The 21,211-nt window shown below is 37.6% G+C and overlaps 1 protein-coding gene across 2 annotated transcripts in view; it reads right to left on the minus strand.

The window, feature by feature from the left end:
• LOC107036580 (insulin-like growth factor-binding protein complex acid labile subunit) overlaps positions 1–21,211 on the minus strand; it is a 305,119-nt gene that overhangs the window by 267,184 nt on the left and 16,724 nt on the right. The window contains exons 1-2 of one of the 2 annotated variants that reach the window (XM_015254625.1): positions 17,199–17,241; positions 7,864–7,951 (exon numbers count right to left, since the gene is read on the minus strand). The gene's annotated coding sequence lies outside the window, so the exon portion shown is untranslated. Of the gene's footprint in view, positions 1–7,863; positions 7,952–17,198; positions 17,242–21,211 lie in introns of those variants that run through there. The other variant, XM_015254624.1, reaches the window with a different exon arrangement.

Raw genomic sequence — 21,211 nt, forward strand, 5'->3', positions numbered from 1 at the left:
CTTCTCCCAAGATATTCATGCGCAAAGCCCTGAGTAACTGAAATCCCCGTAACATTTTTTCCAAGATTTGAGAAGTACTTCCGGGGGAGGGGGGCACCCCAGCGGAGTAAGAAAATATACATGTTGAGGGAGAGAGGGAGGTGGAGAAGGGGGAAAGAGTCATGTAGACACTTTGTCCCCTCGAGGGCATTTCGATAAAACTCACAGCTTCAAAATGTGTGACTTGGATTTTTAATATTCGTATTTGCGTCGGATTTTAAGTTCCCAGTGGGTCGGTTATCTATCCACTTACTCATCTTGTCCTATATCCCGCCGTGAACATAAACTCGTGGCTTTTTTCATGGAAAAAGAGTGGCCAAAAATGTTCGGGGGATTTAGAGTGAAATTTTTATTCATAACACGGTTTATCATCTAATAGCAATTAAATAGTACCTGTTACAGTAGAGAATTTGTTTGATTTTTCCTTCCGAAAGGAAGCAATCACAATATGATAACAACATGATAATTAAAAAAATAATTGTTTAAGTTGATCCAATATTTTTTTAAATTAATCCAATTGTGATTTACAATATTTTCTCAATGCAATCTCGACCGAGTTGGATCAATGAGATCGATGCATCTGTTGAAAAAATTCATTTTGAAACCAATATTCAGGAAAAGGTGAAAAATTGTAACATTGGGGCAATGCTGGCAGCCAACATTGTATGCAATATTGTCAACCGACGTTGAGACAATATTGGTAACCAATGTTGGGGCAATGTTGGTCGTCAACATTAGGACAATATTGTAGCGTAAATTCATTGTTGGGTGACAAAGTTAAGGCAATGTTGGCTACCGATGGTGGGGCAATGCTGGCTGCTAACGTTGGGGTACTAATGGCTGTCAACGTTGGTGCAACGTTGGGGAAATGTTGGTGCAGCGCTGGGGCAACGTTGGCGAAATTTTGGGGCAATGTTGGCGCAACGTTGGGACTATGTTGGCTGCCAATTTTGAGCCAGTGTTAAAATCAATGAATCATTGAATACAATTTAACATACATCGTCATAAAAATGTAATTCGGAAGCAAATTACGAATTCATTAGCAAAGATAAGTTGACTATGTTGTGACGAAAGAAATTTCCCACTCGTTTTTTTATTTGCGCGGATTGATGAGTTTTAGGACACTGAGTATATTTCTGTGCAATAGGGTCGTCTGCACCCCTCACAAAAAATAATGATCAATTATTAAAATGAATTTTCTTCGAATCTAATTTTTAATCAGTGATATTTAATGCGCACACAGCCTTGTGATATTGAGGCTCCAGAAGTTCCTGGGTAATTATTAATTGTCATTAACACGAGCGACAAACAAGCGCCCCTGATTTTGGCACCGGAACTGCTGTATGTAAAGCCCATTCGCTTACACAATACACGGTAAAAGAGGCAACGCAGGGGATAGATTTAACTATTTTATATTATCCCAATAATTATGGCGTGTTTCATCGGATTAAGCCCCATTCCCCAGGTCTCCCAAAATCCCGGAACCAGCAGAGGAGGTCACACAAAATAGCTGCGAATTTACCACCATTTTATCGTTAAAGTTTCAAATGTGGGACAAATTTTTTGTCAATAAATTTGTCAGGATTTTTTTTTCGCAACGGAATGAAATGAAATAGAAGATCAGAGAAATTTTGAATGATATTCGCAATTATAAAGGTATGCAACATATGAAAAATGTACCAACATTCGATATAAAATTTAATTGATTGTCAAAGGGACCAAAGAATGATGAAATATCTATTGAAAAATTTGGGTATTCACCTGTATTTTTTAACACTACGGATTTTTCTTCGAAATACGGATTTTTAAACAAAATATACATTTCATTTATATATACGTAGGGCATTCCATGCGACATCACACAGTTTGAACTATCTCCAATTAATTGCAAAAATTTTTTACTGATTCTGTTGCTGAGAAATAAATTCTATTTGTTATACATTTTTTTATCAATTCATTGATTTTTTATGAACCTTTGAAATTCAATCACAAAAGCCTGGTTTTTGAAAATAGTCAGAAATATTTTATATTATAAAAAATGCATCTAAAAAAATGAATAAAATGTTGACTATTTCTAGTGGACAATTTTTCTTCGAAAATTAATTGTTCATAACACCAAAGTTCTTAGAAATTTTCTCACATAAATTCCCAGATTTTTCCTTTAGCCATCACATTCTTTTATTTGAGTCCCCTTCATCGCTCTAGAATAGTTCCATCAAATGTCCACATGATTGAACCCGCACGAATCGTAATCCCTAAAATGCCTCCAACAAGATGAAAGTCAAAATACAAGTGAAACAGACAGACTGATCCCAGTCAATAGGTATGGTTTTGGCAATCCCGAAATTCCATTTGAACACTTGGGAGAAAATCGGGAGTGGATGAGGAGATGAAACTTATCGGATCACCACCCAGCTGATTCCAAGTAGAATGGGTTCTCGGGGATTGAGGGTCCAACGTAGAACTAGCATTTCTCCCCCTCATCCTCTCGCGCCCCTTCCCATCTCAAAGTCCCGGACAATACGCATAATACCGGACTGTCGTCCAGTGCATCTACACCAGGACGTGATTTCACTTCAACTGACTAATTGAATGGGACTCGTGCACGTTCGCAAGTTATTGGATCGTGATTATCCAATGTTAATGGGGAGAAACAGGAATAAAATTGATACAATGTTATGGTTTCTAATAGATGCTGTGTTTAGACACTGGATAAGCGTTTTTTTTATCGCTGATCAGACGATTTGGCTCGCGATTCGGATGTAACAGAGAGATAATTCTCGTTGTGAGGGATTAAATGACGTTTATTGAGGGTCAACTAAGATCCATGAGGGATAAGTCGAAGGTCAAATAAGGATTTAATATGAGAGGAGTCAAACTTGTAACAGTGACTTTAAATTGTCACATTTGCTCCTCATGAGGACGTTTATATAAGCGTTAAACTAAATGAGGGTCAACTATCACGGTTACAAGTGTGATCCTCATGAGGGTTAGATGAGGGTCAAACTCCACTCTCATAAGGGTCAAACTCAACCTTCATAGGGGTCAAACTTGGAACTGTGACATTTAACCCTCATGAGAGTTGAGTGCAATGCTTATGTAACTGTCATGAGGGTTAAACGTGTAACTGTGATATTTGACCCTCATGAGGGCTACATAAGCATTAAACTCACTCTCATGAGGGTCAACTGTTTAACCCTCATGAGGGTTACATAAGCATTAAAACTGTGACATTTGACCCTCATAAGTGTTACATGAGCATAAAACTCAACCCTCATGAGGGTGAAATTTGTAACAGTGACATTTGACCCTCATGAGGGGTACATAAGCATTAAACCCAACCCTCATTAACTCAAAAGGGTTAACTTTAATGTTTATGTAACCCTCATGAGGGTTACCCTGATTGAACCTCAGAAACCGTCATAGCCTTACCCTTTTTTAACCCTCATAGGGGTCAAACTTGTAACTATGACGTTTGACCCTCATGAGTGTTACATAAGCATTAATCTCAACCCTCATGAGGGTTACATAAGCATCAAACTCAACCCTCATGAGGGTGAAACTTGTAACAATAACATTTGACCCTCATGAGGGGTACATATGCATTAAACTCAGTTCCTCATTAACTCAAGGGGGTTGGGTTTAATGTTTATGTAACCCTCACAAAGGTCAATCAGAGTAACCCTGATGAGGGTTAAAATTGTAGCTGCGATATTTGACCATCATAATGGTCACACTCGCACAAAAGTCAAACATATTGATCAACACGTTGCTACAGTTGATCTTCATCATCAGTTTTCCTCAAGCTGTTGCAGAAAAAATCCCGCCATTCGGCTTCATTAATTACACGATAAAATTAACCGACACACTTCTTTCCATTATCCTCACAGCTTTAAATCGCTGGAATGTATCTCACCCAAAAACCCGCCACACGTATTATCATGACATATTCATGAAGACCAGGAGGTGGGGTGTTCTTTCTCCAGCGTTCCTAGAGCAAATTTCGAAACGGTCCAGAGGGTAGGAAACTTCATGTTTTATGCATTTTGTAGAAAACTTTTGTTGCCTATTCCCACACACTTGAATCTATATATTTTTACGGGAATAGGTACAATGGGGCTGAGGAGCCACCTTGCGTCGACGTATATGCAAACATAATCCAGTGGCTCTTCCAACTATGACGCTATTTCACTTTTTGCTACGGAGACACATGGCCCTCTCTCCACTTGTTATGCATGTAACACGATTCTTGGGAGTTAACTGTACACTTTTCTGAATTAATGCAACTCTGGGGGAACTAACATCGATGTTGATTTCGTGTCGGACATTTTCCAATTCAATTGTCCTGGTTTTGGAACACTCAATGAGAATACATTGTCTCCTTTTCGAAATATATGAGATTTTCTCTTGGATTCCAATCCATTCAAACTATTCTACAGCTTTGTCAGCATATTGTTTCAAGTATTAACCTGATTTGATTGTGCACGGAGAGAATATAAAATTAAAAATTAAAAATTAAAAATTGGTCCTACATTCTATTTCTCATAATAAGAATTACTATGTTCCTACAGTAAAAAATAATTTTTCACCACGCTGTGCGAAAAAGTAACTTTTCATCAGAAGGCCCGGTAAACCGCGAAAAATTGCATTCATCACACGGTCCAAAAGTATTTTCTGACGAATGTGATTATAGGCAAAGCCACATTCGTCAGAAAATACTTTGTGGAACTTGTAATGAAAATAACTATTTTTTCTAAAACGTCCTTTTTCCACACACTGTGATGAAAAATATCGTTCGATACTTGTGGGAAAAGTTTTTTGCCTCGGGGGAGGTTTATAGCACGAGCCGAAGGCGAGACTGTTTTCCGCACTCGTAACGAAATATACTATTATATTCTTTCTGTGTATGTGTATTCTTTCCATATTCATCGATTTAGTCGTCCTCTTAAATTCGTGATATATTTGTCATATATAGATAATTTTTCCAGATGGTGCAACGAGTTTGTCGATGGAAATAAGGTTGCTTCACAGAAAATTAGTTCATATGGTGTGAATTTGGTGCTTTCGTGGATACAAGTATTATAGGATGGCACGGGTAAAACGATTCATTCAACCCATTCTACATCTTCATCAGCATATTGTTTCAAATATTCACCTAATACGTGGTATGAGCGATCTAGCGATTAATATGGTTGTGGATGCAGCGCACTATTCTGCAATTTTCAAGACCTTACTATATTTCACGTCAGACCACCGGATTCTACTTGACCCATCGTGGTTGTTCATTACTATCTCATTTTTTAAATTTACGACGTTAGATGCTAAAGTTCGATTGTCAAGAATCTAGTTTTCATTTTCGAAGCTCATAGTAGGAAGTTCCATCCCAATAGCTATCACGTCGCTTTGAAGTTTTTTCATGTACCTCTTCTTGTCCGGGGACAATGATGAAAATCCAATACCAAGTACAACAATCAAATGACACTAATGACTCTTTTCATTCCCTAATGTAAACTTGTTTGAAAATCCCTTCCGTCTTCCACTCAGTTAACGTTCCATCATGTTTGTCGAGTTATTATTGGATAAAGAGGTCATGAAATAAGAGGTATAGACGTCAAATATTTGTACGTTAATACATGTAGTACAATAGTGGGGAAGACACAATTTTACTGGTACATATCCATCTTGTTTGATCCCCCTGAGGAGGCTAAAAAACACAAGAGGGTGTACAAACAACCGAGAATAATTTCTTCTTCCCCATGGGATATCGCCTCACAATTTTTCCTCCCATGTTTTAACGAACAAAGGGGCGTATTGACGCGGAAAAAATTACAAAAATGTACGAGAAAAAAATAGTATCAACAAAAATAATACTAAAATGTCACCTCATCGAAACAATAAAATTATTGTTTCAATGAGTTCAAGGGAACACTGGGGGTAGACGATTTTCCAGTTTTCTTCTCTCTTTTACATTTTTTCCTCTCATTTTTTTTTCTCTGCAGTCTATCCCCTCGCGTATCCATTGTTCTTAGGTAGGAAAGCGCCGTGTGTTTAGTCAGGGGAGTAAATTCCAGTCAGAACCTGAAATATCCCGGGGAATAAAAGAATACTGGGGGCTTTAAGCATTTTTTTCCCCCATTACTTCGCTTTTTCCCTCCCTTTTTCCTGCGTGCAAACGAAAAACTGTGGTGAGTGCTCCTCCTCGGTATTTTCAGATGATATTTTTTATAGAGAGTCATGGTTGAGACAAACGGAAGTTGTTAGGTGCATTTTGATGATTAAACGACGGACGATTATATAACTTGGGAGACATGAATGGAAAATGAATTGTGGTGGAATAAAAAACTTAAATGATTTTTTTTCTCAATTTTTTAACCTCAAGTTTCGATCTTGAATGATTAATTTTTCATTTGTAAATATTGGAGATAAATAACCGCGTTCAGTAAAATTTCACTTCCATTGATCCCCATGAGCTTCATATAGGTGCAAGAAAAAAATACCCCATCGGTGTGCACGGAGAAAATGATTTCAGTAACGAAGTGGTCAAATGGTTTAAGTCAATTTAGTCTTTAGTTGAGTTTTCCAGAAATATTTCCGAATTTAAGGGAGACAGCGAAATTCTCATAATAACCTTTTTTGTGGAGAGAATTGAGTGGTACTAAAAAGGTTATGAGAAAAATTTTGCTATCTCCCTTAGATTTGGAGATATTCATTGAAGACTGGCCAGTAGCCAAAATCGACTTAAACCGTTTGATCATTTCGCTACTGATTTGATGAATTTCACCAACTAGTTGTTGAAAAAATGAATTACCAGCAACTAGTTGGTGAAATTCAACAACTAATTGATTAATATTCAGAAATGATTTTTTAATTTCATTCAATCAAATTTGACTACCAAACTAAACGGTGAGGGCACATTTGGAAACAATCCGGCAATCATTTATATCTTGACAATCGATCAATGTTTCCCCTAGAAGATATTTTCGCAATAATCTACAATTCCTTGTTAAATTTAATCCATTAAATAATTCAACGAACGTTTATTGGAAATTTAACAAATGGTTGTCGGATGAAATTGAAAAATCTTTTCCAATTTTAATTAAATAGTTGTTAAATTTCACCAACTAGTTTGTGAAATTCATCAAATAATTTTTTCTGTGCGGAAAATTTTACTGCATAAGAGAATAATTTTTGCATCCATAGACATGTTTTTTTTAATTTTACCGACCAAATCCTAAAATATCCTCCCCAAACAGGTATTTTTTCAGTGCATTACATTTTGTTCCACAATTACCTTTCTTACAGTAAAATTTGCCACGATTTTCTAGATAGTTTTTATCCAATTTTTCTCTTCGTGTACCAATTCACGAGGTCCTTGGGATACAAGAACAGCGCATAAAGAGAAGACATATCATATGAAACGGAAGGCCATCCAATTGAGCCATTTCGCCCCCTCCCCTTCAATTATATTCCTTTCATTCATTTTTGTTAAGCGATATATTCACCCACATCATACAAATTCAATATACGAGAAAAAAATGGAGGGAAAAAAGTTAAATGAACCCAAAGCCGTCTGGAATATCCTCCAGTCATAGAGAGATTTGAGGTTATCGCTCGATGAGCTCCAGACGTTGCGTTTTCATCGTACATGTCCAAAGGTATATATGCCCATCGCTATATTCGTGTCTACCGGTCTGGATAATGGATATCGGAATATTGAACATTTCAACCCAGCTCGACGAAACGATATATTCCCCGTTGGGAATCACCACAAGTCAAAGATACATTTCATCCATATCATAACAGAAAAAAAGTGACGTCGCTTACAGTAATAATCCGCGGTGTTCCAGCATTACCAGCAGAATCATTTGATCCGATGACACTTGCTCATTATCTGCATGTACCTTAGGAGAACCTTAAAAAAATGTCAAAATAAAAAATTAATTAACACAAAATTATGTGAAAACATTTTTGGCGAATGCTTTTTTTTCGTTTTTCCCCAATAATTCGGAAACCACATCATGTAGCAATTGCAATTAACGTTATTTTAAAGCTGGGAAAATTACCGATTTCAGCCCCTACACAAAAATCCATTTCGCCCCAGCACTTCTTAAGGATGTTTAGCCAAAACCCACATTATTCACCATAATTGTGATACTGTCTCATATGTCAGGTTCATATTTGAGCCACACGTTAGTAATAATCTTAATCCTTCCATCGGGGCATCCTAGTGAGAAATTAATGTCTGAAAATCACTTCTTGTAACGTTACGCTTAGAGAAGAAACGTGACCGTGTGAATTTTGATCGAGATGTTGCATGGGTTAGACACTCAAGATATTGAAAAAAACCACAAGCCATTTACTCTAGACTATGGAGAATCTATCGCCGGCGAGAACAAGTAGGGGACCGGGCCATATAGGCGTGATATCTTCGATTGATTTTCGAATTCCTCTAAAAAAAATTTGACCGCCATTACGAGTTGAGCAACGCGACAACACCGCACAACAGCTGATCGAAGTCGGTAAAGTCGGTGGCGATAATTCAGTGCTGGAAGCATATGGACACGTATAACACACACAAACATTCATCTCACTGTTACAACCCCACTACGAGCCGAAGCGTGCGATGTTGCCCGATCAAAATTCGACTGTTACTACTGCAGTTTCTTTAATTATTGTTTTTGAGACCGGAAAAGTACGCCTTAACACTTCATGAATGATTTATGTAGTAAATTTTATTTTTCAACTGAGTTGTCCACCTGACAGGTTAAACATCCTTAAGATACAGAAAAATTAACATTTGTCATCATGAAAATTGCTCCTTAAAGATTTGAGAAATAAACAGAGACAATTAGGTCGTTAAGTAGAGATTGAGTTCGGAAATTCTCCGGACTTTTCAATGCCGCCAGTTTCGTGCATCTCCCTCCACCAAATTCCTCACAATTCGCAATTTTCCAAATCGCACATAACCTCAAAATCCTCTTTCACGGGATTCCCCGTAAAATCCGATTAAAAACTTCCAGAACGAGTGAAAAAAACAAACAAAGTAGAACCTGGATATAACGAATACAGAAGCCTTTCATAGTCTAAAGTTTGCTCGGCATAATTCAAGCTGACAGTGACGTTAATAATTAAACTTGGTGTCGTAATGAAATTTCATTTGAAATGTACCCAGGAAAATATATAACAGTGTACCATCATTCCTCTCTCCCACACCAGTTGAATGAAAATATTAAAATATAGTTTTTCGAAACGAGTGTAACGTGATAACGCGAGGTTGGGTGTGTGCATTACACGACTGATAACAAAACGAAATTTCACCACAGTGGGAACTCATCCGGGGTTAACGAGCAGTGCATTGCAACGGGTGGAAAATGAGTTTTCAAACTCAAACCACTCAAACACCTACCATCCCTGGGATAACACAGTCTTCCTTTACTATTCATTTCTGCCGTCTCACCGAGTCAACTCATTCGGAAATATGAACTCGTAGGAATGAAGAAAACAACAGTATCGAGTTACTTGATGACAGAAGTTTTTTCAAACAGATTCACAAACTAAACTGGAAACTTTGAGAATTTCGTTAGCTACAAGGGTTAACTATTATCAAGTGTAAATAAGTGGGAGGGGATTGATGAAAAAAAACTGTCATCTTTTCTTGAGAATTGTAACAGAAAAGTTATTCAAAAAATATTTCAAACACAAAAATGCTCGAAATAGATTGAAAATTTGTAATTGAAATATCGTTTTTTTGTTCGTTCAGCGATTGCTTTTCTGCGAGAGAACAATAGATTTTTCTGGGGAAAATCTTCTTGAGAGCTTATAGAATAGACCGCGAGTATATTATGAAATAAATAAATTCAGTAGCGAAGTGGTAAAGTGGTACAAGTTAATTTTGACTATTGACCAGTTTTCAATTAATATCTCGGAATCTAAGGAAGATAGCTAAATTTCTGTTATAACCTTTCTTGTAGAGCCGGTTGAGAACTACAACAAATGTAATTACCAAAATTTCGCTATCTCCCGTAGATTCCGAAATATTCCCCAAAAACTCAACTGGGAGATGAGTCGACTTAAACCGTTTTACCACTTTGCTACTGAATTGTTTTTTTAATATAATTAACTCCTTTTTCTTGCAACAAGTAAACAAGTTTATTCATTTGTAACGAAAATATTCTTGAAATAAGTAAGCAATTTCAAATAAACAGTTTTATTGGATTAGAAAAAACATTTTTCTGATGGGTGCGCGCACGGACTACATCATCTCCAACTTGTTGCACCCAATCATCAATTTTTCCCCTCATCAGCATCACGAAGACAGTTAACACTCGACCGTTATTGACAACAAGTGAATTCCTCTGTATCCTCGAGGATTGCTGGAGTACTGCTGATAGGTGGTTTAGGTAGATGGGTATGTGGGTAACTCGAGCCAAGGCGAATTGAGTAAGGAGGTGTTCATCGATCGGCGAATGAGGGAGGGAGGGAGCAATTACCTCCCAAGCGTTGGTGCGTCAACCCAATAATACGATTGGATATCAGCAACATCCAACTACACATTCTCCGCGCAAATAAACGCATCATCTTTTACACAAAAAAAAATTACTTCTCACCAGTACAAACCGGTACTTGGGGGAAGTTCACTTTTGAAAAGTTCTAAAAATACTCGTTCCAAGTACATTTTGTGTCCTTGGGTGAAGTACCACATCTGCCGATCGAGTAGAAATGGTACTGGGAGGAAGTAGCATCACTACTTTGTGCCAGTACTTTTAGTACTTTTCACAAGTACCAAAGATCCTAGTGAACAGTAATTTTTCAACTTCTCTCAAGTACTTTTAGGACTTAACTTCAGTAATTCCAATTGATTACTTTATTGAGAAAAGTGAATATTATTACCGGATAGAATGCGCTTTTTTACGCATTTTTGTAGATAGAAATGTTCAGCAGAAGATATTTTGTAGGAAAAAATTAATAGATTGCGATTTTTATGGATGCTTTCGAGAATTATTGGTATGCTTTCCAACCTACAAAATTTAAATTTTGTTGAGATTTTTATGTTTTATGTTGTTATCAACATTTAAAAGGCTTCGAAAAATTATTTTCAATTTCTTTTCCATTTTATTACTCACAAAAAAGGAAATTATTTGGATTTTTGAATTTTTGACGAAATTCGGTTTTTAGAACAGGTAGAAAAACATTTTTGAGTTCTCATACTCAAATTATATTGAGTTTATTTGGTACTTTTGAAAAGAACCAGCCAGGTACTCAGTACAAGTAATTTTTTTACTTGTCCCAAGTAACAAAATACTTGTGACAAGTACTGAAAAGTACTTCTCACCAGTACAGAGGTACTTGGCGCATGATGCTTGCATCAAGTTGTTTTGTAACTTCGAGGAAGTACGAAAATGTGCCTTTTCCCCAGAAACCCCTTGGTGCTGGGTACAAGGACTTTTACTACTGATCAAAAGTAATTTTTTTTTGTGAATTGCTTCCGCAGTGTTTTTTTTCTCGCTCATCGTCAATCACACAGCGTTTGTTCGATGAAGGAGTTTGGAAGTCATATCAGTTTGGATCAACGTCCAGTCAGGATCACGGAAAAGATTGTGAAGAAGCCAAGACGCCGGTGGATCGGGTTGATCAGAAGCGATTGGTAATCATGTGGCTCGGCAACCAACCCCGGGTATATCACGCCAATAATCTCTCGGAGCCTCGTATTTCATGCTGGCTTGACCATCGCCCACTTGGTAGTAACCCAGAGTGCAATCCACCATACCCACCAGACATCATACCCCTTTATCATCCAAACTCCATACCACACAGAAGTTTCCCTCGAAAGCCTCAGGGCTATGATATTACGATGGGAAATTGCTACATCGGGCTATTCCAGGGTGGGTGGAGTTTTTATGTTTACTGGTTGACACAGTTCTGAACATCTCTGTGCTGAATATCAAGTTACGGGGAGTGGTTGAAATGGGTTTATTTCATTTATCCGTTTAAATCGGTTTATTGATAATTTTAGGGTAGGTTTTTTATGGTTTGGAAGAACTTGAGAGCTGTTGAGGATGTCCAAGTACTTTGGCTATATTTTCTCCAGTGAAGTGGCTTTTTAGTTTTATAGTCGAACATCGGAGCTCTCATTTGAGCCCCATTTGACCCTCAGTTTCCGGACATTTTCGAATGAGTTTATGATTTAAAAGTTGCAGGGCTGAATTCGAGCCTCGATATTGAATGGTTAGGTAAAATTTTAAACTAGCTCACTTCGCTCGTTCACGCCGGGGGCCGTCGGCCCTCCGCTCGCTTCGCTCGCTCCCCCCATGTCCTTGAGTTCAAATAAAGATCGGAAATACCGCGCATTTATCACATCGATAAATAATGAGGAATAATAACTACATCTTATGACCCTTATTTTGACTCTTGTAATGTCCATGACCCTTGAGAACCTCAGGATCTCTGGGACCCTTAGGACTTTCAGATCCTTATGAATCCTGAAAATTTTTGCGTTGTCTTAATTTACAAAATTATTATATAGAGAGAAATGTGATAAAAGAACAAGGTTAAACTTGGAAAACAAATTTAAGAAATTAATATTCCTGAAACTTTCTCTCTCGTTAGTGTCCATGTTGGCGACAAATACCATGAAGTTTCACTTATGTCGCACGTGGCTTGTACGCACAAAATTTTTTTATAAGAGGATTATTATTACTAGTACTGCGAAACGTAGTGACTCAGTCGATGAATAGGGGCCTTATTATCATAGGGTGATATGGAGCGCTACGCACAGCGAGCACTACTATCACTACTGTGGCGCGTCAAAGATTTCGTTACGAATTTTCGTGATGCTAATCGAGTTTACTATCCTCCCTAAAGAAGTTTCACTTCAAAAAATTAGGAAGTTGACTTTTGGATGAAGATTGATTGAACAACCAATTTTCCACCACAAAAATCATTTGTTGGGAATCGTAACAAATTTATTCATATTCAGGATTTCACCAGAAATCGATTTCATGCCTAACAAACCAAGGTTACCGAAAGTTTAAACAATTTAAATTATTTATTTATAAACAAAGGATGTTTAAAAAAATAATTCCGTAGAAAATGTAATCTTAATGGCGTAAAATGCGCTTTAGAAAGCGTAAAAGATGACTTCTTGAACGTAACATGCGTTTGGATTTTTCTATGTGCAGTTTTAATCTTGAAAAATAGATTTCAAATATCTTAAAAAGCAATGACCAGAAATGGACAGTTCCACAATGTTTCAAAATAGAAACTTCCTTGGCTATTCAACATCACTTGTTTCTCCCCTCTGTCATAACTACAACCCTCCGAAACCGTAATTTTCCAAATCAAACATAACCTCAAAACAACTTTTCGCGTTAAAGTAGACTCTCGGACAAGATTTGTACACAGCGAAGTGAGCGAGTTTCCCCGTAATTAATGACCTAATTCCATCATCAATACCATCTCAACCAATTAATTACCGGCGAATCGATAAATCGATAATTCAACGATAAGTGAGAATAGCCGAATGTAAAAAAGTCAAGGGTGCTCATGAGTTTCTGATATTCCACTAAAATTTCTGTCTTACCAAAAACTCCATAGGAGTTATAATTAATTAAACTGTTGTACAACTTCGTGTACCCGCCAGTTATTTGCCTCAAGGCTATTCCAACTTTCATCAATTCCGTTTGATCCAGAACTAATTGTTTAAATCTTCGTCTGTCTGGGATTCTAACGAAAACGCTTGGTGCTTTGAACATCGAATTCACTCTGGCATACCATTCACCCAATGTTAAACTCTCAGTGTACATATAGCGCCATCTGATCATCCAATCGCCTCAGAGACTCATCCCCTGAGGGTGGAGGGATGAGAGAGCCGAGTCCAGGGGCAATATTCCGATAGTCCATTCTGTCCATCGTACTAGGCACTGCTTAACCCCCTCATATTCAATCAGTGGGTGTTGACCCGATCCTTATACCTGGGCGATATGTGCACGACCTATCAATCTACCTACGTGCAACAGTTACATTGCCTCTGACAAATTCAATCTCCAATTGGTGGTATTGTGGGGAATTCTTGAGTGGGGGGGGCGGTAGGGTGATTTGGGTGGGGAAAGCCGATATGACCATCGATTTTGAATGATTAGTTCTGACGATATCGTGGGAACTACAGTCGGAGGGAATCATGATTTAAATTTTATCTCTCTATATTATAAAAATCCAAATCGACTTCTGGTGATGAAAATTTGGCACACAAACTTTGGAAATTTGAAACTCGAAATTTGGTACTTGAGACAACGAAATAAGGGTCTCAAGGGTCAAAATAAGGGTTGTGAGCGTCAAAATAAGGGTCGTGAGGGTTAGAATAAGGGACGCTAGGGTCACAAGGGTCAGAATAAGGGTCATGAGGGTTATAATAAGGATCACGAGGGTTAGAAAAAGGGTCTGAGGATCAGAGTAAAGGTCACGAGGGTTAAATTAAGGGTCAAATTGAGCGTCAGAATCAAGGGTCAAAATAGGGGTTGATCGGCAAAATAAGGGTCACAAGGGTCAAAATAAGGGTTGTGAGGGATAGAATAAGGGACGCTAGGGTCACAAGGGTCAGAATAAGGGTCATGAGGGTTATAATAAGGATCACGAGGGTTAGAAGAAGGGTCTGAGGATCAGAGTAAGGGTCACGAGGGTTAGATTAAGGGGCAGATTGAGCGTCAGAATAAGGGTCACAAGGATCAGATTAAGGGTCATGAGGGTGATAATAATACTAAAAATAATGGTCATAAGAGTCAGATTAAGGGTCATACGGGTCGGATTAATGGTCACACGGGTCAGGTCAAGGGTCAGATGAGTCAGATTAAGAGCCCAAATAAGGGTATCAAGGCTTAGATGAAGGGTCTAAATAAGGGTCACAACATGGGTCCAAATAAGGGTTATGGGGGTCAGAAACTAAGGGTCAGAATAAAGATCATGGAGGTCATATGGGGGTTGGTGAATGGTGCGAGCAAGGGGCGTTTCCGCACGACATGTGTTGAATAAATTTCCAGTTAAATAAACTAAAAGTTCCGAAATTATCAATTCTAAAATCATTAAAAAAAAAAACAAAACCCACAAATTCTTCAACAAGTTTCGCCATCAGACTGACGACAAAATGGTGATGAAAATTCACGAATAAGCACAGTTGAGTACCTACAACTCACGAAAACTTGTTTGTTTGAAAAAGTGTTTTTCCAGGAGTGGCGAGTTGTTACAAGTAGACGTGCAAAAGTACATAGAGCGGTGGGAAAGGTGTACAACGGGTTGAAGGATATAAAGCCTCTGCCCCCCCCCCCCCACCCCACCCGCACCAGTTACAGGAGACGAATGTATGGCCAAACTTGAGCCTCTACTTTTTTGATATACGGCACTGAGAGGCTTCATAAAAAACCACGTGGCTGGAGTATAAACCCAAACCTCGTTTACTAAAACGCATAAAATAAAATAGTTTTTTTTTCTTGTTGTTGTTACCACCATTTGTGGATGTATTCGGCCGTAATTTGGGCCCTTAAAACTTTATGACTAGATAAAATGTGTAAAAAAAATTAATTAAATTTCTTTTACAATTTTTTTTTTGTCCAGGAATGGAGTTGTTGACAAAAATATGGTTTAAATAATTTCATCAGTTTTCGAAAATAGCTCCGAGCTATGACACCAATCCTCTCCGAGTCTGTCACTAGCGTCAGAATTAATCAAAATCTACTTGCGATAATGGAATAATGAAAATAATTGATGCGTCAAAGTTCCAGCTGCGACTTCGCGGATTGAAAGGATATGATTTACGTACGTGTGAAGTCTAGGGGGGGCTTGTGCCATTGAGCATGACCCACTTCGAACCGAGTTGAATTTTCTAACGATCCACCCGCGAGCATGAGGCGGTAACATTTGAATAGGTCGCTGAGTAACGTCTCTGTCTTTCTCTACGTATTCTACCTCAGTTTCCATGGATTTTGCGAAAATCGAAAGCTTGAGACACATACGAGGCGAATGTTGAAACTTCTGCAGTGTCAATATTTGAAGTAGCATGGAGATCCATTTCGCAATTCTTCAATTTTCAACATTTCCATCAGAAGTTTAGTAACTTGTTCCTGCGGTTGTTTTGTTTTCATCGATATCTTGAGAAGCACTGAAGGAAGGGAATTTTGAATTGCAGTGCTCGAAAGCTGGGATAATTTCCTATCTCAACCGCTTCAGAGAAACCTATTCCACCCGAGTGGTTCGTAGTGCATAGGAGATTTTAATATTACAAGCATAAAAATTTTTCATTAAATTTCTTGAGAAGTAACGGAGGGAATTTGATCTACGTGTGAAGGTTGAGATGGAAATTTCCCTGACTTTCCGTTGACACTGATTTCATTTTTCTGTCTATGCAAGCCCCCAAAAAACTGCAGTTTTCCAATTCAAACATAACCTCCAACCACTTCTAACCTCCAACAATCCCGGTCATCCCCCGAAATATGGAATTCCAATTAAATCCTTCATTCATTCACCAACCTCACCGAATCTGTTCCACCTATATTAAAACATATATCTTCACCAACGAAAATCTGTGAAGGAAGGAGTTTTATTTGATAATTAGAAGCGGTAGGCAAATCATTAATTACGAATCATCTTAAAATTATTAATCAAGCATTTCAGAAACTCACGTAAATAATTACCTCGTCACACAGAGGTTGAAATCGTGAATTTCCCTGGCTTTTGACTGCCACCAGTTTCGTCCCTCCACCTCTACCCAAACTCCCAAAAACCGCAGTTTTCCAAATCAAACATAACCTCAACCCACTTCTAACCTCCAACAATGCCAGTCAGCTCCCAAAATATGGAATTCCAATTAAATCCTTCATAAATAATTCAGCAGTCACACGACAGTATGAAAGTAAATCTTCATTATACCATTAAATCACGTACAACACTTCCAAAAGTACAACAGACATGTTTACATTAAAATGTTCGGTGTAAAGGTTAAAACTAATTTCATTCACCAACCTCACCTAACCTGTTCCATCTATATTGAAATGCATATCTTCACCAACGAAAATATGTGAAGGAAGAAGTTTTATTTGATAATCAGAAGCGGTAGACAAATCATTAATTACGAATCATCTTAAAATTATTAATCAAGCATTTCAGAAACTCACGTAAATAATTACCTCGTCACACAGAGGTTGAAATTGTGAATTTCCCTGGCTTTTGACTGCCACCAATTTCGTCCCTCCACCTCTACCCAAACTCGCAAAAACCGCAGTTTTCCAAATCAAACATAACCTCAACCCACTTCTAACCTCCAACAATGCCAGTCAGCTCCCAAAATATGGAATTCCAATTAAATCCTTCATAAATAATTCAGCAGTCACACGACAGTATGAAAGTAAATCCTCATTATACCATTAAATCACGTATAAAACCTCCAAAAGCACAACAGACATATTTACATTACCAACTGTTACGCAAAATTTATGCTTCAACAGAAACGCGTTAATTTCCTTTTCTCTACCTCGTAAGCAGAAATTGCATAGACGCCTAAAGACGTTGAATGGGGTGGAGCTTTATAGAATATGAAAAGGAAGGTGGACGGAGTGGGGGAATGGCGAAAGGGTGGGGAGAAGTGAGACGGTGGCATCCCAGTCAAAGCATTCCGCATGAAATGAAATTATCGAACTCTTTGCCGTAAGTACTACCGTTTTCCCAGCAAAATTTATGCCCATGTACCAACGAAGTAGAAGTGCACTCTCGTATAAACCCATACCATTTTCCAATCCCAGTCTATGTATTTTATACTGTGTGCATTTGCACGCAAATTCACATCTACCCGACAGACCGGCATGTGGACCAAAAAGAGAGGGAAAAAAATATCAATCAATTCATTGGTATATTTTTTTTTTCATCTCTTATTTATTTTCATGTTTTCCCGAATCAATTTGTCAGGCATTCACCCGATTTTTATGGAGTAAAAATATTTATCCACTCAATTATTTATTCACTCTTCCATTTCGATATTCAATTTAGCGATCATTTTGAGTGCTCTGTTAATTAGATTTGTTTATGTTTTTTTTTCTTGTAAATTGAGGTATTTCCTTGGGCAAAGTTTATTGGTAAATCTTTCTCTGGACGTATGTTCGAGTTCTGTATGTACGACAGTCCTAAGTGGGCGGTTTCATACCCCCACCTTTTTAAACCCCCCCAGAGTCACCCCGGGGAGCATCGATTTCCAACTGGTATTTATTGCCGGCTTTCCAGTCTCGAGACTCAATAAGATTTATCGCACAAACTCGATGCTGTGGTAAACCTTGTTCTCTACTGGGTATATATTACCACTGATTTTTCCTCATTACAATTTGGAATTGATGGGGATGAATGGGGTAAAAAGTGGCAGAATAGAATTGGATTTTATAGAATTTTTTCGCGGGTGAATCAGTTTATTTTGATTATTGGATGTGCTGATGTTGATCATAATAGAGTGTGGAATCCGAAATTTCTATGGCTTTCAAACAGCACAGAATTTATTCAGCATAATTGTTCCAACCATTTCCATTAATCTTCGAAAAACATCTTCATTAACTAATGAGTTGAAAAATAGATGTGTTTCTTGATTTTTTAGAAAGAATCTAGTTGCAATAGATTAAAAATTATTGTATAATAATAATCCGATAAAATTTTTCATGGCCGATTTGAATTCTTTGCTATTTTTTAATGTATTCTATGAAAATGTGAGGACAGGAATTGAATTTATGGGCATTGGTCCATAATTCAAAAAAATATATCAATTTTAAAATTTTCCCTAGACATTGAAAAATTAAAAGTTCTGGTTTAGTGTTGAGCTCGATTCTCTTCTTCTTTTTACGTGCTTCCATCAGAATTGGATAATAGAAAGAAAATACATTGGTTATTCTTCATTGTTAAAAAAAAAGGTTTGAAATTTTCAAAATTGAAAAATCGATTTTTAAAATTTATTTCTGATTTTCCTTCCCTACATTTTCCGTATTACCTGTTTCTATGAACAGGGTACGATCACAGAAATTAAAAATGTTAATCTCCCTTTTTTTTCTAAGAAGAAAAGAAACAATTTGAAAAATTTCGAAAAGACAGAAAAATAGATTTTTCATTTTATTGATCCTCAGTGATGATGATCGATATCTCTTTGCAATTTCCTTCTTCGGTTCCATTGAGATGAGATCACAGGGATGTAAAATGTTCATATTCGTTCACATTTTCAGATCATTGGTACTAATGAATTTAAAGAAAAAGAAAGAAATGAAAAATTTTAGGAGTGATTATCGAAAATTGTTTGTCGATCTGTATTCTCACATGATTTATGGGGAATTCTTCTTCATTCAATGGTGTAACTTGCGAATTAAGGAACAAAAATCTTATCGTAAAAAGGAGAAAAGAAATCGATCTCGAAATTTCTCGAAAATCTCGAATAAGCGTAAGCGTAAGACTGAAACCGAAGCGCCACTACGTGAGGAGATGAGAGGGCGCGTGCGCAAACCTAATAAACTATGCGGATCTAATAAACTATGGAAAATAATTGGATCGTCCCCAATAATCCCCAATAATTGGGTCGCAGTGTTTTGAACCATAAATTTCCCCGGCTTTTGAATGCAATGAGTTTCGCTCCTCCATCACTAATCCATCCCTCAGAAATCAAAAAGTTCTCAGTCGAACATAACCTCAAACAATACATCAAAACAGTCGATAAACCATGAAATCCGCTGATGCAATAAATTTAATTCACAATAACTGAAGTTATTATTAACTACAACTTTTGTTTTCAAACTTTGAATTGAAATAATAATTCTGCAAAGTGACCAGAGGATGCTTCAGTACACCAGCGAAGGAGTTTCGAAACTGTGAGAGGTTAAACTTCGATTTTGAGCGACCAAAGTTGAATTTAGTCGTCGTTTCACACTCAATAGTCCTTCGGCTGTAAACTCACCCCTTCTCCCACCCATCGCGCCGTCCTTTGACAACCACAGCTTGACCTACTTAACATTTTCTTGTAAATACGCGTGCCCAACGGGCGCGCAGTTGTGGAAAAACCTCTTGAAAATGCAAAATTCCAGTAATAATTCAATTTATGGTTTCAATGCACTGAAAAGTCCATGGAATGTAATAAACAGGAAACCAGAGGGAGGTGGGTGACCTCTTAAAGGGGAACGGCCGATGTAACAAATACAAAATTCATGAGATTAATTGGAATGCTTAAAATAAAAAGAAAAATAATACATTTTTTTATTTCGGGGAATAAGCAAGTCGAGAATGAATTCCCAGAGGCGAAAATAATCGGACAAAACATGATGTGTGACTTGTTAGAAAAAAAGATTTTTGGATGAATTGCTCTATACCAGGATTCTGCACACAAGTGTGACTCAATAATACTAATTAGTAGCCAGAATCTCAGACATTTATTCCACGTTATTTCATGTTCAGTAATTTTAACGCAAAATTCTGGACTCTTAAACTCAAATACGCATCGGAAACGATTTTTTTGTCTGCCCTCACACGGGACTATCCCCTTGATCCTCGACATCCCGAGTCGAATAATTGGACCTGACAAGTTCTACTTAGGTCTTTCACGTTAAGAACTGGATAGGTCTTGGGAAGCCTCTTCCCAAGTGCTCCCGAGACCTTTCTACCTCTGGTTGTGTCCCATTTCAGCACTTGTTAGGTGTAAGCAGGACTTGTATTCAGACTTTCCAAATCCTTGCCGGTCCCCGTAATTCTATGGACCTATATTAAATCTGCGTTCATATCCCTGTTTAATCATGCGTTATTGAAATAAAAAATGCAATTATTGTTTTTTTTTTAATCTCGAAAAACGACATTTCAGGAGAGGGTGGGGGGAGGTGCATGTATGTGGAGGCTTGACATTTTTACCCAACAAGGGGAGAAGGTTGCAGAATCTAATCTAGCCACTCTTGTCCCTACGCTTGCATGCATTATCCAAATAAAAAATGAAAGTGTTAACAAATCTGACCATTGTTCCAAGTAAAAACCGAAAATCTGACCCTGTGGCCCCCGGTGAAAAAATTTTTTTTTTCAGTTTTCATTTTTTCCACATACTTTTGAGAGTTCTGAATAGCCCGTCGCTTAAATAGTTGGAATCAACGTTCACCCGGCTAAAAAATTCGATTTTGGCGAAAATCCACTT

This window comes from Diachasma alloeum, unplaced genomic scaffold, assembly GCF_001412515.2.
Source record: "Diachasma alloeum isolate Michigan unplaced genomic scaffold, Dall2.0 Dall_scaffold_00210, whole genome shotgun sequence".
In the NCBI taxonomy this organism is placed as follows: domain Eukaryota; kingdom Metazoa; phylum Arthropoda; class Insecta; order Hymenoptera; family Braconidae; genus Diachasma; species Diachasma alloeum.